Consider the following 14,666-nt stretch of genomic DNA (forward strand, 5'->3'; position numbering starts at 1 on the left):
AGAGCAGAGATTTCCACTCTGCCCTTGGCTCTCAGGCCACTATTGGTATACATTGGAAGCCAGCAAATTCTCTTGGGTACTTCTCCTTCCTTGACAGCCCCTAGCTGAAAGCACCCAACTCAACTCATCACCCTGGAGGAGAGATTCTTATTTTGTTAAATTATTTTTTTATTTTGAAAACAATTCAAACCTACAGAAACTGTATAAGAAAGTTACAATGGGCTAGGTGCGGTGGCTCGTGCCTGTAATTCCAGCACTTTGGGAGGCCAAGGCGGGCAGATCACTTGAGGTCAGGAGTTGAAGACCAACCTGGCCAACATGGTGAAACCCCATCTCTACTAAAAATACAAAAAATTAGCTGGGTGTGATGGCAGGTACCTGTAATCCCAGCTACTCGGGAGGCTGAGGCAGGAGAATCGCTTGAACCCAGGAGGCGGAGGTTGCAGTGAGCTGAGATCGTGCCACTGCACTCCAGCCTGGGTGACAGAATGAAACTCTGTCTCAAAAAAAAAAAAAAAAAAAGTTATAATGAACTTCTTTCTCGTATATTCTCCTAGTTGAAGGGCTTAATTTAAAAAAATCATTTAATGTAATTTTACTACCTTGAGCCCCGAACGCCTGGGCCCAAGCTGTCTTGCTGCCTCAGCCTCTCAAGTAGCTAAGACCATGACTGGCTAATTAAAAAAAAACAAAAAAACAAAAAAAACAAAAAACTGTAGAGATGGAGGTCTCGCTAATTGCCCAGCCTGGTCTTGAACTATTGTCCTCGAGCAATCCTCCCACCTTGGCCTCCCAAAGTGCTGGGATTACAGACATGAGTCACCACGCGCAGCCTCTTTAAAATATTAAGTTTATTTATTTCAGTAGGAATTATATTTGTTTGATTCAAAATTCTAAAGGATATATAGTGAGGTGTCTCCCCCAAACCCTGTCCCCCCAGTATCCAGTGCACTTTCTAGAAGAAGCCAATAATTTCAGTTTCTTATGGGCCTTTCCAGAGATATTTCATATATATGTATGTAAATGTATATAAGCAAATACGGTTTTATGTGCGTATTTTTGTTTTGCCTTTTTTTTTGTGGTAGCATACACTTATTCTACAACTTGATTTTCTCATTTGAAATTATTCTATTAGTAATTTATTTCAGTCTTCTCATTTTTTAAAAATGATTTTACTGTATTCCATTGTACGGGTATTCCATAATTTGGTCAACCAGTTCCCTAAGATGGTCACTTAGGTTGTTTCCAAACTTTTGCTAATATTAACAATACACCAGTGAATAACCTTTTATGCATATTATTCCATAGGAGAGTTTTCAGCTTTTAAAAGAGCCTGGAATCAAAGTTATACTATGAGACTATGTCCAGGATATCATAAATTCAGGTACTTTGGAGAAGAGTCATTCCTTGTCTCTACATTCCTTTGATCTGGGAGTTGGTAATCTAATCTTCCATGCTGTGGGTCTTGAATTTTCACTGGTGGTAACTGTCTCTGGTCACAACAATGATAAGAACTTTTTTTTTTTTTTTTTTTTTTTTTTGAGACTGAGTTTCACTCCTGTTTCTCAGGCTGGAGTGCAATAGCGCGGTCTTGGTCACTACAGCCTCCGCGTCTTGGGTTCAAGCAATTCTCCTGCCTTTTCCTCCCAAGTAGCTGGGATTACAGGTGCCTGCCACTATGCCTGGCTAATTTTTTGTATTTTTAGTAGAGATGGGGTTTCACCATGTTGACCAGGCTTCGAACTCCTGACTTCAAGTGATCTGCCCACCTCAGCCTCCCAAAGTGCTGGGATTACAGGCGTGAGCCACCGCGCCCGGCTCAGAAGTTTTTTAAATGGATGATTTTCATGTGCTGAAGTGGCCTGTTTCTCATTATTCTCCTTTGCATCGTCTCTGCTCAGCACATTGGTCAGTTAGTTCAATACAAATGGCATATGCGTTGCCATCATGATTCTAAAATGGTCTGGGATCTATCCTTCAATTTGTGTTCTGACCTTGAAGCCAAGTTAGAACACTTGAACCAGAAGTTCAGGCTTCAGAATGTTTGCATTTGAAAAATGAACCAAAGTTTCCTAAATGTGCTGTTTGGTGAACTCAAAGAAGCATAGTAAAAGGTATAAACACCACCAACAAAAAATGACTAATGGATATTTCCCGAAGGACAGCTGGAAGGCACTGCTTAAAGTTAAGTAGCTGGGAACATCTTCTGTTTCTTTTTCAAATTAGGTCTTATTATAACATGTATTTACTAGGACACATTTCAGATAAAAAACTGAACCCCATCATTGTTAGCTGAGAGGAAAAGAAAAAAGGTTCATAATCTAGTTAAAGATGCAACTGCCTCAGACACACATACATACACACACACACACACACACAGCACGATGTGCATATGGTGTGGTTATAGTGCAGAATCTAGCATCCTGCTTCCCAAAATGGCCTACCCTACATCTATTCTAGATTTTAAAAAAGAAGGAGGAGGAGGAAGAGGAATAGATCTTATCCTTGAAAACATTTAGAAAAGGTAACGTGTATGTTCATTGCAAAAGATACATACACAAAGGAAAGATGGCATCAAAACTTCTGAGCTCCAGGGAACTGGTTGACCAAATTATGGAATACAACGAAATCATTTTTAAAAAATGAGAAGACTGTGAAATGAATTAGAATGACTTCGAATGAGAAAATTAAGTTGTAGAATAAGAGTACACTACCACACACACAAAAAGGCATCTTTACAATATGTAGTCACCCTCACCGTCTAGAAATTCTATTTTGCATCTGTTTATTGATATAATTTTCAACAGCCTAGGCAATATAGCGAGACCCTGTCTCTAAAAAAATAAATGTAGGCCAGGCGTGGTGGCTCACACTTGTAATCCCAGCATTTTGGGAGGCCTGTAATACCAGCACTTTGGGAGGCCAAGGCGGGTGGATCGTCTGAGGTCAGGAGTTCAAGACCAGCCTGACCAATATGGCGAAACCCCGTCTCTACTAAAAATACACAAATTAGCTAGGTGTGGTGGTGTGCGCCTGTAGTCCCAGCTACTCAGGAGGCTGAGGCAAGAGAATTGCTTGAACCTGGGAGGTGGAGGTTGCAGTGAGCCGAGATTGCACCACTGCACTCCAGCCTGGGCAACAGAGTGACACTCCATCTCAAAATAAAATAAAATAAAATAAAATAAAATAAAATAAAATAAATAAAATAAAATATAAAATAAAATTTAAAAATTTAGCCAGGCATGGTGGCACATGCCTATAGTTCCAGTTACTTGGGAAGCTGAGACAGGAGGATCATTTGAGCCCAGGAGGTGAAGCTGCAGTGAGCCATGATGGCACCACTGCACTGCAGCCTGGACGACACAGCAAGACCCCATCTAAAAAAATTTTAATAAAAATAAATAAATATAATTGGCACATTGTTACCTGAGCATGGGCATGACAAGTTCATTTATTTATCAAACCTTTATTGAGTACCTACTGTAGGCCAGGTATGGTCACAGCAGTGAGGACGTAGCAATGAACAAACAGAAATTCTTATCCCCTGAAGCTTATTTTCTAATGGAGAGAGAGTAAACAAAAAAATAAGTAAAACACTGTATATCATGTGGTGCTAAGTGACAGGGAGAAAAACAAAGCAGGGGATACAATAGGGAGGGAGGGGTGAAGGGAGAGGACTACAATAAAGGAAGGCATCATTGAGAAGGTAGCACCTGAACCAAGTCTTGAAGGAGTGGAGATTATAAAGTTGGAGCCTTTCAAATAAAGTCATAAACTTTCCTTGTGGTATAATTTGAGGGTAAGACCTTTTTATCTCCAAAATGTTCTTTTTACCCACTTATTGTGATCTCTAAAATTTTATTATTAGCAATACCCACTTTTAGGTTAAAATGCTAAAGTAGAAATATGCAGATATCAGGCCAAGCACAGTGGCTCATGCCTGTAGTCCCAGCACTTTGGGAGGTTGAAGTGGGTGGATCACTTGAGCTCATGAGTTTGAGACCAGCCTGGGCAACATGTTGAAACCCCATCTCTACAAAAAATACAAAAAAATTTAGCCAGGTGCGGTGGTGTGCACCTATAGTCCCAGCTACTCAGGAGGCTGAGGCAGGAGGATCACTTGAGCCCAGGAGGTGGAGGCTGCAGTGAGCTATGATTGCACCAGTGCACTCCAGCCTGGATAACAGAGTCAGATCCTGTCTCAAAAAATATAGATAGATAGATAGATAGATAGATAGATAGATAGATAGATAGATAGATGCAGATATCAATTATTAAAACCTCTGTGTGGGGCCGGGCGCGGTGGCTAACTCCTGTAATCCCAGCTCTTTGGGAGGCCAAGGCGGGCAGATCACCTGAGATCAGGAGTTTGAGATCAGCCTGGCCAACATGGTGAAACCCTGTCTCTACTAAAAATACAAAAATTAGCCAGGCATGGTGGTGGGTGCCTGTAATCCCAGCTACTTGGGAGGCTGAGGCAGGAGAATCACTTGAACCCCAGAGGCGGAGGTTGCAGTGAGCCAAGATCGATCCATTGCACCGAGATCGATCCATTGCACTCCAGCCTGGGCAATAAGAGCAAAACTGTTTCAAAAATAAAATAAAATAAAATAATGAAACCTCTGTGTGAATATCTGATACTTTGGTAAGTTTTCATGAGGAAAGAGAGTAAGATGATTGAAGGAGAGGGGGTGTATCTGGGGATAACTGATCTTGGGATGTGCAGGGAGGAATAATGAGATGAGAGTCTGGGTTGCCACTGCTGGAAAGCAGGGATCGAGCAGCTCCTTAAGAATGGTTCCTATCTCTCATGCCATGCCCGGTTGCCCTGTCCTGGGGATAATCCTGGGGCTCTCAGCCAGTTTCTCCTAATCCCAGTGCTAACTGAGGTGCATGGGGGCACAGGAAAAAGGCTGCTGTGTGGTTTAGTGACACGTCTCCTGAGGGGCAGGGGTGTTTGGAGTTGTGCTACAGATAGTAGTATAAACAGGGACACCCAGAAAGCAATTTTGGGACTCGTAGTCCAGCTAGTTTGTAGTTAATTTAACAGCCCTCAGAAAAATAAACAATTCAGGAAACACTGAAAGTTTCCTTCATAATCAATGCAAGAAAGCTGCATTTTTTTTTTCTCCTACCTCAGCCTCCCATATAGCTGGGACTACAGGCGTGCGCCACCATGCCCAGGTTAATTTTTTGTATTTCTAGTAGAGACAGGGTTTCACCATGTTGGCCAGGCTAGTCTCCAACTCCTGACCTCAGGTGATCCACCTGCCTTGGCCTCCCAAAGTGCTGGTATTACAGGTGTGAGCCACAGCGCCCGTCCTAAGATCAGAATATTTTGCCTAAAAATTTGGATTCCCAGTTTCTTTTTTTTTTTTTTTTGAGATGGAGTCTCGCTCTGTCACCCAGGCTGGAGTGCAGTGGCGTGATCTCGGCTCACTGCAAGCTCCGCCTCCCGTATTCACACCATTCTCCTGCCTCAGCCTCCCGAGTAGCTGGGACTACAGGCGCCCGCCACCACGCCCGGCTAATTTTTTGTATTTTTAGTAGAGACGGGGTTTCACCATTTTAGCCAGGATGGTCTCGATCTCCTGATCTCATGATCCGCCCGCCTCAGCCTCCCAAAGTGCTGGGATTACAGGCGTGAGCCACTGCGCCCGGCCTGGATTCCCAGTTTCTATTGAAAAACGAGAAATTCTAGCAACATTGAACTCTTATACCCAATAGATAATAATCCCAGGAGCCGAGTAAAGCTATGCACTCTCCAGTTTGTCATCCCCAGCAGTCCCTATTGCCTCATTTCCTAGCTTGTGCCCATTACTGTCTGGTCCCGGTAGGCATTTGAGTTTGTGACCAGTGGTTTAAAGCTTATGTCTATAGAAGTATTTTTGAGAACTGAACTTACAGGAACAAAGATAAACCTAAAACAGAGAAGACAATCCAGTTTCAAACGATGAGGTGAATGCCTTCAGAAATAATCTGCTTTCTTGGCTGGGTGCAGTGCCTCATGCCTGTAATGTAATCCCAGTGCTTTGGGAGGCTGAGGCCAGATGATCAACTGAGCCCAGGAGTTCAAAACCAGCCTGGGCAACATAGTGAGACTCTGTCTCTATTAAAAACTTTAAAAAATATATTTTAAAAAATAATGCTGCTTTCATGGGCTGGCACCGTAGCTCACGCCTGTAATCCCAGCACTTTGGGAGGCCAAGGTGGATGGATCACCTGATGTCAGGAGTTTGCAACCAGCCTGGCCAACATGGTGAAACCCTGTGTCTTCCAGAAATGCAGAAAAATTAGCCAGGCGTGCTGGTGTGCACCTGTAGTTCCAGCTACTCGGAGGCTGAGGCAGGAGAATCGCTTGAACCTGGGAGGCGGAGGTTGCAGTGAGTCAAGACTGAGCAACTGCACTCCAGCCTGGGTGATGGTGAGACTCCATCTCAAAAAATAAAAATGTTAATAAAAATTTTTTTAAAACCAAAATATTCTGATTTTTAGATGCTGGCAACTGATTCAAGATAGTTAAAGACACGGTGTGGGCCAGTGTGTGATCTCTGACATAAACAGGTAATCTGGGTGCAGCATGGAACATGATAAGAAAGTAGGCAAAGGAAGGACATCTGGTCAACCTGACAGTTTGAGAAGGTACATTTTTTGGGGAGTTGACCTTTTCCAAGTTGACCCCTTTGCCAAGGTTCTGCCCCACCTATTTAACCAATAGATTATTTTGGAGTAATGTCTGAGTAGTCCTGGCAGAATGGAAGAAAATGCTGAAGTGAGACTCATAGGCCTGGGTTCTAGTGTTGGTTCTCCCACAAACTCACTGTGCAACCTCAGATAAATCCCTCAGCCACTCCAGCTTTAATTTTCTCATCTGCAGAATGAGGGGGCTGGACTTACAGATTTTCAGCATGTGCCCCACCAAGCGCAAGACATCTTCAGAGATGCCTGGGAGAGCTGGGGAGGGTCGGGGAATCCCAGGGCTTGCAAGAGGGCAGCTGAGCCTTTGTTCCATTTTCTCTTTGGGGTTTCCGCTTTTCTGTTTTACATCTCAGGGTTCTTCTGCCAAAAAAGAAAAAAAGTCTTTTTGAAGAAAGAATTTCCTCACTTTAAAAATGTTTGAAAATCTTTGGATTCATTCATCAGCTCTAGTATACGGTTATTAGCAGAGGTTTGCAAATTCTTTGAGGCCTGTAGTTCATCTGAATGTTTAGTCTTTTCTCCATTTGCCTCATGTGCTTTTCTGCTTACACTTACCACTAGCTCCAACCCCAGGCTGATGAAATGAACAAGTAGCCAACGAATACCGTGGGAAGATTCTGACTCATTATCCAGTTCAATAGCTTGTATTGGGGAATTTTCTTTTTTGTTTTGGTGAACATATATGTTCTTATTTCTGATATTGTATTGTTCATAGGCAATGTAGTCATATTTGCTACTAAAAAACGTTCACATGGTTTGATACCACATTTCAGCATTTCACAATGATCTGCAACTTCCAAATGCTCTGCCACTAGAACAAGTCTGAAAATCACTCAACTGGCCTTAAAAAAATTAGCTATAATTTGTTGACAACTTAATATGCGATGACTTTATATGTATCATCTCTAAGATTCAGATTATTATCCCTGCAGAGAAGATATCTTTGTCTGTGTCTTACTGATAAATAAGGAAACTAAGTCTAGGTGAGGTTAAAAACTTGTCTTGAACACACAGGATTCCAGCTTGTATCAGTGCCAGCATATTCTCAACCAGACAACCTCTAAATTTGCTTCTCGATTTGAGAAATCAGGCAACAGCAGGTCTTTCTTCTGTTTTAAGCTGTCCTAAAATCACCTGCAAAACTGCTTTCAACTTTCAACTTTCCAGATCCTCTTATCTACTGAAGATTCCTTGAATGGTAGCTTGTTAACTCACAACTGTTCAAGTTTGTTGCCCTAATCTTAACTGATAAGAGGGCCCCTGAATTTAAGTAGTCCCTTCCATGCCCTGGGTTGTTTCAGTGGAAATGAAAGAACTTGAGATCTAGGGGTGAAAACAGACTTTGGGGAAGAAATAAGTGGGTTTTTCAATGTTATTCCTGGACTTGGCTGAGCTGAGCTTCTCTCCTGCTGCAAAGGAAATTACTTTCCCTGTTTGTTGATCTACCTGTTGTTCTAAGTGTAACGTGTTCAGTTTCTCTGGTGGTAGATATATGCCAAGCATGTGTCACAAAGTAAGTATTATGGGCCATTCTTTTTGTTTAGCACTTTGCAGGGCACATGGTATATCCTAAGTCAATATTTTTAATTCCTATAACTGGATTTATTTTTCCTTAAAGTTCACTAACAAGACAAAAGACCAGTACTTTTTATTTGCACAATGTAGTATTTTTGGAGAATGCTTATGAATATTATCTATAAGAAACAGCAACAAGGCCAGGCATAGTGGCTCACACCTATAATCCCAGCACTTTGTGAGGCCAAGGCAGGAGGGTCACTTGAGTACAGGAGTTCAAGAGCAGCCTCAGCAACATGGTGAGAGACCCCATCTCTACAAAAATAAAAATAAGCTGGGTGTGGTGTCTCACGCCTGTAGTTCTAGGCTAAGGCAGGAGGATTGCCTGAGTCTAGGAGGTCAACGCTGCAGTGAACTATGATGGCACCACTGCACTCCAGCCTAGGTGACAGAGCGAGACCCTCTAAAGACAAAACAAAACAAATTAAAATTAAAAATAAATTATGTGTGCTTGGTGGTGTGTGACTAGTCTCAGCTACGTTTGGGAGGCTGAGGCATGAGGATCACTTGAGCCTGGGAGGCCGAGTTTGCAGTGAGCCATGATTGTACCACTGCAATCCAGCTTAGGTGACAGAGCGAGACCTTGTCTCAGAATAAATAAATAAAGAACGTCAATGTGAGGCAGGCAGCATAGATGTTATGAGTCTTATTTCACAGACAAGAAAAAATTGCTAATCACTCATTCAGTTGGTTAGTAGTAAGCCTGGACTACAACTCAGATATTTCCACTTTCAATCCTGTGTTCTCTCTGTTTTACAAGAGTCTTGGCACTTTTTTTTTTTTTTTTTTGAGATGGAGTCTCGCTCTCCTGGGTTCAAGCAATTCTCCTGCCTCAGCCTCCCGAGTAGCTGGGACCACAGGTACATGCCACCACACCCAGCTAATTTTTGTATTTTTAGTAGAGACGGGGTTTCACCATGTTGGCCAGGATAGTCTCAATCTCTTGACGTCATGATGCACCCGCCTCAGCCCCGCAAAGTGCTGGGATTACAGGTGTGAGCCACTGCGCCCAGTCGAGTCTTGGCATTTTTAACTGGAGGAGGAGAGTGGTTTCCAGCTGACTTCCAGGATGAGCCTAGTTTTTTTATTCTTTTTCTGTTTTGTTTTGTTTTACAGAGACAGGGTCTTATTCTGTCATTCTAAAAAAAAATCTGGAGTGTAGCGGCACGATTGTAGCTCACTGCAGCCTCAAACTGAACTCCTAGGCGTAAGCAATTCTCTCACCTCAGCCTCCTGAGTAGCTAGGACTACAGCACGCACCACCACGCCTGGCTATGTATGTATGTATTTATTTAGAGATAGGAGTCTTGATTTGTTGCACAGGCTGGTCTTGGACTCCTGGCCTCACCTCCCACCTTGGCTTCCCAAAATCCTGGGATTATAGGTGTGAGCCACCACACCCAACCTTTATTAACATATGATGATGATTTTGAGGAAAAGGGTTATTAATTATTGCTTGAGAAAAAAATCAATAACTACTGTTTTTTCTTTAAAAAAAAAAAAAGAGGTTCCAATTGTAAGCAAGGCCTTAAAGTTTAGAGTTTGCCATAACAAAAACATATGAACAAGCATTTTTGAACCCACCACTATTTGGTCTAATTTCTTCCATGAAGAGGATGGAATCTGACCATCTCACTCTTCTGTGAGCATCATTATTATTATTATTATTATTATTATTTTGAGATGGAGTCTCGCTCTGTTGCCCAGGCTGGAGTGCAGTGACACGATCTTGGCTCACTGCAACCTCTGCCTCCCAGGTTCAAGTGATTCTTCTGCCTCAGCCTCCCGAGTGGCTGGGATTACAGGCCCATGCTACCACACCTGGCTAATTTTTGTATTTTTAGTAGAGACGAGGTTTTGCCGTATTGGCCAGGCTGGTCTCTAACTCCTGACCTCAAGTGATCCACCTGCCTTGGCCTCCCAAAGTGCTGGGATTACAGGTGTGAGCCACTGCGCCTGGCCAGCATTTTTTTTTATTATTTTTTATTTATTTATTTATTTTTATTTTTTGAGACGGAGTCTCGCTCTGTCACCCAGGCTGGAGTGCAGTGGCGCAATCTCGGCTCACTGCAAGCTCCGCCTCGCGGGTTCACGCCATTCTCCTGTCTCAGCCTCGCGAGTAGCTGGGACTACAGGCGCCCGCCACCACGTCTGGCTAATTTTTTGTATTTTTAGTAGAGACGGGGGTTTCACCGTGTTAGCCAGGATGGTCTCGATCTCCTGACCTCGTGATCCGCCCGCCTCGGCCTCCCAAAGTGCTGGGATTACAGGCGTGAGCCACCGTGCCAGGCCAGCATTATTTTTTTATTTGCTTTGTAGCACAAGTATTTGATTGATTGATTGATTGATTGATTGCCTCTTACTTCTACAGCTAAATGAAGGGATTTGTTGATGACTTTCTTCCAAGAAAGAAAAGAGAAGTGTGCTGCAGTTTTCTTTCTCCCTTTAGTTTGAGGTTTTCAGGACAGGTGTTAACAGATTAACTTAGGTTACTTGAATGCCTCTTTTCTTTCCTGAGAGGTTGATTTTTCATCTGGTTTGTGCCTAAGGCTGCCCCTTGTGATAATGAGGCAAATGTTTATAGCAGCCTAGAGAATGATCCGAAGAACAGTTTGGGATGCTGTCAACCTAGATGACCTAAGAAGGACTCACCCAGATAATAAGAACATGGGTAGCCAGGTAATTATTCAGTTCTGTGTCACTCAGAGCAGTACTTTTCCATGTTGGTTGCACAAGTAATTACAAAAAGAGCTTTTAAAACGTAATGCTTCCATACTGACCCATCACCCCTAAGTCTGAGCAGGGTCTGAGCAAAGATAATTTTTAAGTTTCCTGGGAGATTCTATGAGGTTGGTGAATCTCCTAATCTTATTCTATTAGGTTCTATTATTTTGCCAGTAATGGCCAAAATCGCAATTACTTTTGCACCAACCTAAAAATATGGAGCTGGGTTTCAGAACCTCTAATAAAGGCTTCCAGTGTCCTGTTCAAAACCAGGTCGGATAACTCCAAATGGCAGCCGGTTTTTCTGCCAGAACAATATGGGTATGTTGAGTGATCGGTTTGTTTTGTGTAAGATACACATTTATTCAGCACCTGTGTTCTAGGTGCTGAGAGTTTTTCAAGGAACAAGACAGAACCTGCTTATGCCTTAAGATGCTTTCTTTTTTAGTGGATGGAGACAAAAAGTAAATATATAAACAGGACTGTGGTTAAGTGTTAGGAAGGAAATAAACTAGGAAATTAGGAGTCAAAGCAGGCCTCTAATATGAGGAATTATTTTTGCAAGACTTGAAGAGGAAGAAGGATCAGCTGTACCTAGAGCCAGTGGTAAGGCAGAGGGAAGAGAAGGTGAAAAGGTTCCGAGACAAGGAGGGTGTGTTTGAGGAACAGACTCCAGGTGCTTTCAGTTATCTAGAAAGAGGAGCGGCAGATCATAAGCAAATACCAGCCTGACATTTTCTTTTTGCTTTTTTTCTTTTTGAGACAGAGTCTCACTCTGTTGCCTGGGCTGGAGTGCAGTGGTGCGATCTCACCTCACTGCAGCCTCCACTTCATGGTTTTAAGCAGTTCTCCTGCCTGAGCCTCCCGAGCAGCTGGGATTACAGGCGCATGCCACTACATCCGGCTAATTTTTGTATTTTTAGTGGAGAAAGGGTTTCACCGTGCTGGCCAGGCTGGTCTCAACCTCCTAACCTAAAGTGATCTCCCCACCTTGGCCTCCCAAAGTGCTGGGATTATAGGCGTGAGCCACCATGCCTGGCCTGACATTTCTTATAGTTTGTACAAATCACTCAGTATGTTCTTGCCAAATAGTACACACTCTGCAAGAGAAACACAAAGAGAAGCATCCTCCAGGAGCCAGGATAAGGTGTGCTGGATAGAGAGGGTTCTGCTTTGCTAGTCAATAATTATTGATTATAAGGAAAAAGTTAGGCAGTCCCAGTCAAAATGGCGATTGTTAAAAAGACAAGAAACAACAGATGCTGGTGAGGCTGTGGAGAGATAGGAACGTTTTTACACTGTTGGTGGGAATGTAAATTAGTTCTACCATTGTGGAAGAGGATGTGGTGATTCCTCAAAGACATAGAACCAGAAATACCATTTGACCCAGTAATCCCATTACTGAGTATATACCCAAAGGAATATAAATCATTCTATTATAAAGATATATGCACAGGTATGTTCATTACAGCATTATTCACAATAGCAAAGACATGGAATCAACGAAAATGCCCACCAATGATAGATTGGATAAAAAAGTGTGGTACATTTAAACCATGGAATGCTATGCAGCCATAAAAAGGAACAAGATCATGTCTTTTGCAGGGACATGGATGGAGCTGGAAGCCATTATCCTGAGCAAACTAACTCAGGAACAGAAAACCAAATACCACATGTTCTTACTCATAAGTGGGAGCTGAACAATGAGAACACATGGGCACAGGGAGAGGAACATCACACACTGGGGTCTGTTGGGGAGTGGCAAGGGGGAAGGGAAAGCATCAAGAAAAATAGCTAATGCATGCTGGGATTCATACTTAGGTGATGGGTCGATAGGTGTAGCAAACCACCAGGGCACACGTTTACCTACGTAACAAACCTGTACATCCTGCACATGTACCCCAGAACTTAAAATTTTTTAAAAAATTTTAAAAAAATTTAGGAAGTCCTGTATGACACCATGATAAACAATGCAAAGGAAAAAATTCAATTATATATTTGATATTCAGAGGATTTGTGCTAATCCCTTAGTCTTAGAATACAGACTATTCATGTGGCGATAGCCACAGACATTCAGTTCTCTGACGTAATATATATATATATATTTTTTTGGAAACAGAATCTCACTCTGTTGCCTAGGCTGTAGTACAATGGCATGATCTTGGCTCACTGCAACCTCTGCCTCCCGGGTTCAAGTGATTCTCTTGCCTCAGCCTCCCAAGTAGCTGGAATTACAGGCGCCCACCACCATACCCAGCTAATTTTTTGTATTTTTAGTAGAGAAGGGGTTTCACCATATTGGCCAGGCTGGTCTCGAACTCCCGACCTCAGGTAATCTACCTGCCTTGGCCTCCCAAGGTGCTGGGATTACAGATGTAAGCCATTGCACCCGGCCTGACATACTATTTTTGAGGTCTTTACCCAAACTTTCTGGAAGGGGGAATGTTTTTTCAATTATCTGTAATGCTGGAGAAATCAAATATGTGCCTGTATAAGACCTAAATATTTCTCTTTTTTTTTTTTTTTTTTTTTTTTGAGACGGAGTCTCTCTGTGTCTCCCAGGCTGGAGTGCAGTGGTGCGATCTTGGCTCACTGTAAGCTCTGCCTCCCAGGTTCATGACATTCTCCTGCCTCAGCCTCCCAAGTAGCTGGGACTACAGGCACCCGCCACCACGCCTAGCTAATTTTTTTTGTATTTTTAGTAGAGACGGGGTTTCATCGTGTTAGCCAGGGCAGTTTCGATCTCCTGACCTCATGATCCACCCGCCTCGGCCTCCCAAAGTGCTAGGATTACAGGCATGAGCCACCACATGCGGCCAAGACCTAAATATTTCAATGGATTTCATATTTTAAGAAATCTCCCCTTGGGAGGCGGAGGCGGGTGGATTACTTGAGGCCAGGAGTTTGAGACCAGCATGGCCAACATGGCAAAACCCTGTCTCTACCAAAAATACAAAAATTAGCTAGGTGTAGAGGTGCACACCTGTAATCCCAGCTACTCTGGTGGCTGAGGCATGAGAATCGCTTGACCCTGGGAGGCGGAGGTTGCAGTGAGCCGAGATCACACCGCTGCACTCCAGCCTGAGCAGTAGAGCAAGAATCTGTCTCAAAAAGATGTCCCTTCTTTGTTTCCACTTAAGACTTTTGCTTAAATTGTGGAAGGTCACTAACTGCTTAACATCTAATGGTAACCAGAGAAAAAGGCTATACTGATTTATTTTTGGCAAAATGTTCTCTAATATCCCACTGCTCTTAATTTTTTTCAATCATATAACCTAGAATTAATTTTCCTGGTTGGCATGTTGTTACTCATTCTCTAAAACCATGGGGTTTAGTGCAAATAAAGCAACTATAATTAATACGCATCCTCAACCAAAATGTCCAAGAATTCCAAAAATCTCCAAATACTTTTACGTTAGATATCATAATGATGTCTTGATAAAACAGGAATGCTTCAAAACATCTCAATAAAAAAGATAACTTTCTTTTTTTTTTTTTTTTGACAGAGTCTTGCTCTGTTGCCAAGACTGGAGTGCAGTGGCACAATCTCGGCTCACTGCAACCTCCACCTCCCGGGTTCAAGCAATTCTCCTGCCTCACCCTCCCGTGTAGCTGGGATTACAGGCACCCGCCACCATGCCTACTAACTTTTGTATTTTTAGTAGAGA

At 42.7% G+C, this 14,666-nt stretch overlaps 1 protein-coding gene across 7 annotated transcripts in view; it reads left to right on the forward strand.

Moving 5' to 3' along the window:
- CHD9 (chromodomain helicase DNA binding protein 9) overlaps positions 1 to 14,666 on the forward strand; it is a 272,245-nt gene that overhangs the window by 49,641 nt on the left and 207,938 nt on the right. For 3 of the 7 annotated variants that reach the window (XM_063797125.1, XM_054668387.2, XM_063797116.1), the window contains exon 2: positions 6,496 to 6,642. The exons of the other annotated variants lie outside the window; for them this stretch is intronic. The gene's annotated coding sequence lies outside the window, so the exon portion shown is untranslated. The remainder of the gene's footprint in view (positions 1 to 6,495; positions 6,643 to 14,666) is intronic. 7 annotated transcript variants of the gene reach the window in all.

The sequence above is a fragment of the Pan troglodytes genome, chromosome 18 (assembly GCF_028858775.2).
Source record: "Pan troglodytes isolate AG18354 chromosome 18, NHGRI_mPanTro3-v2.0_pri, whole genome shotgun sequence".
NCBI classification, from domain to species: Eukaryota; Metazoa; Chordata; class Mammalia; order Primates; family Hominidae; genus Pan; species Pan troglodytes.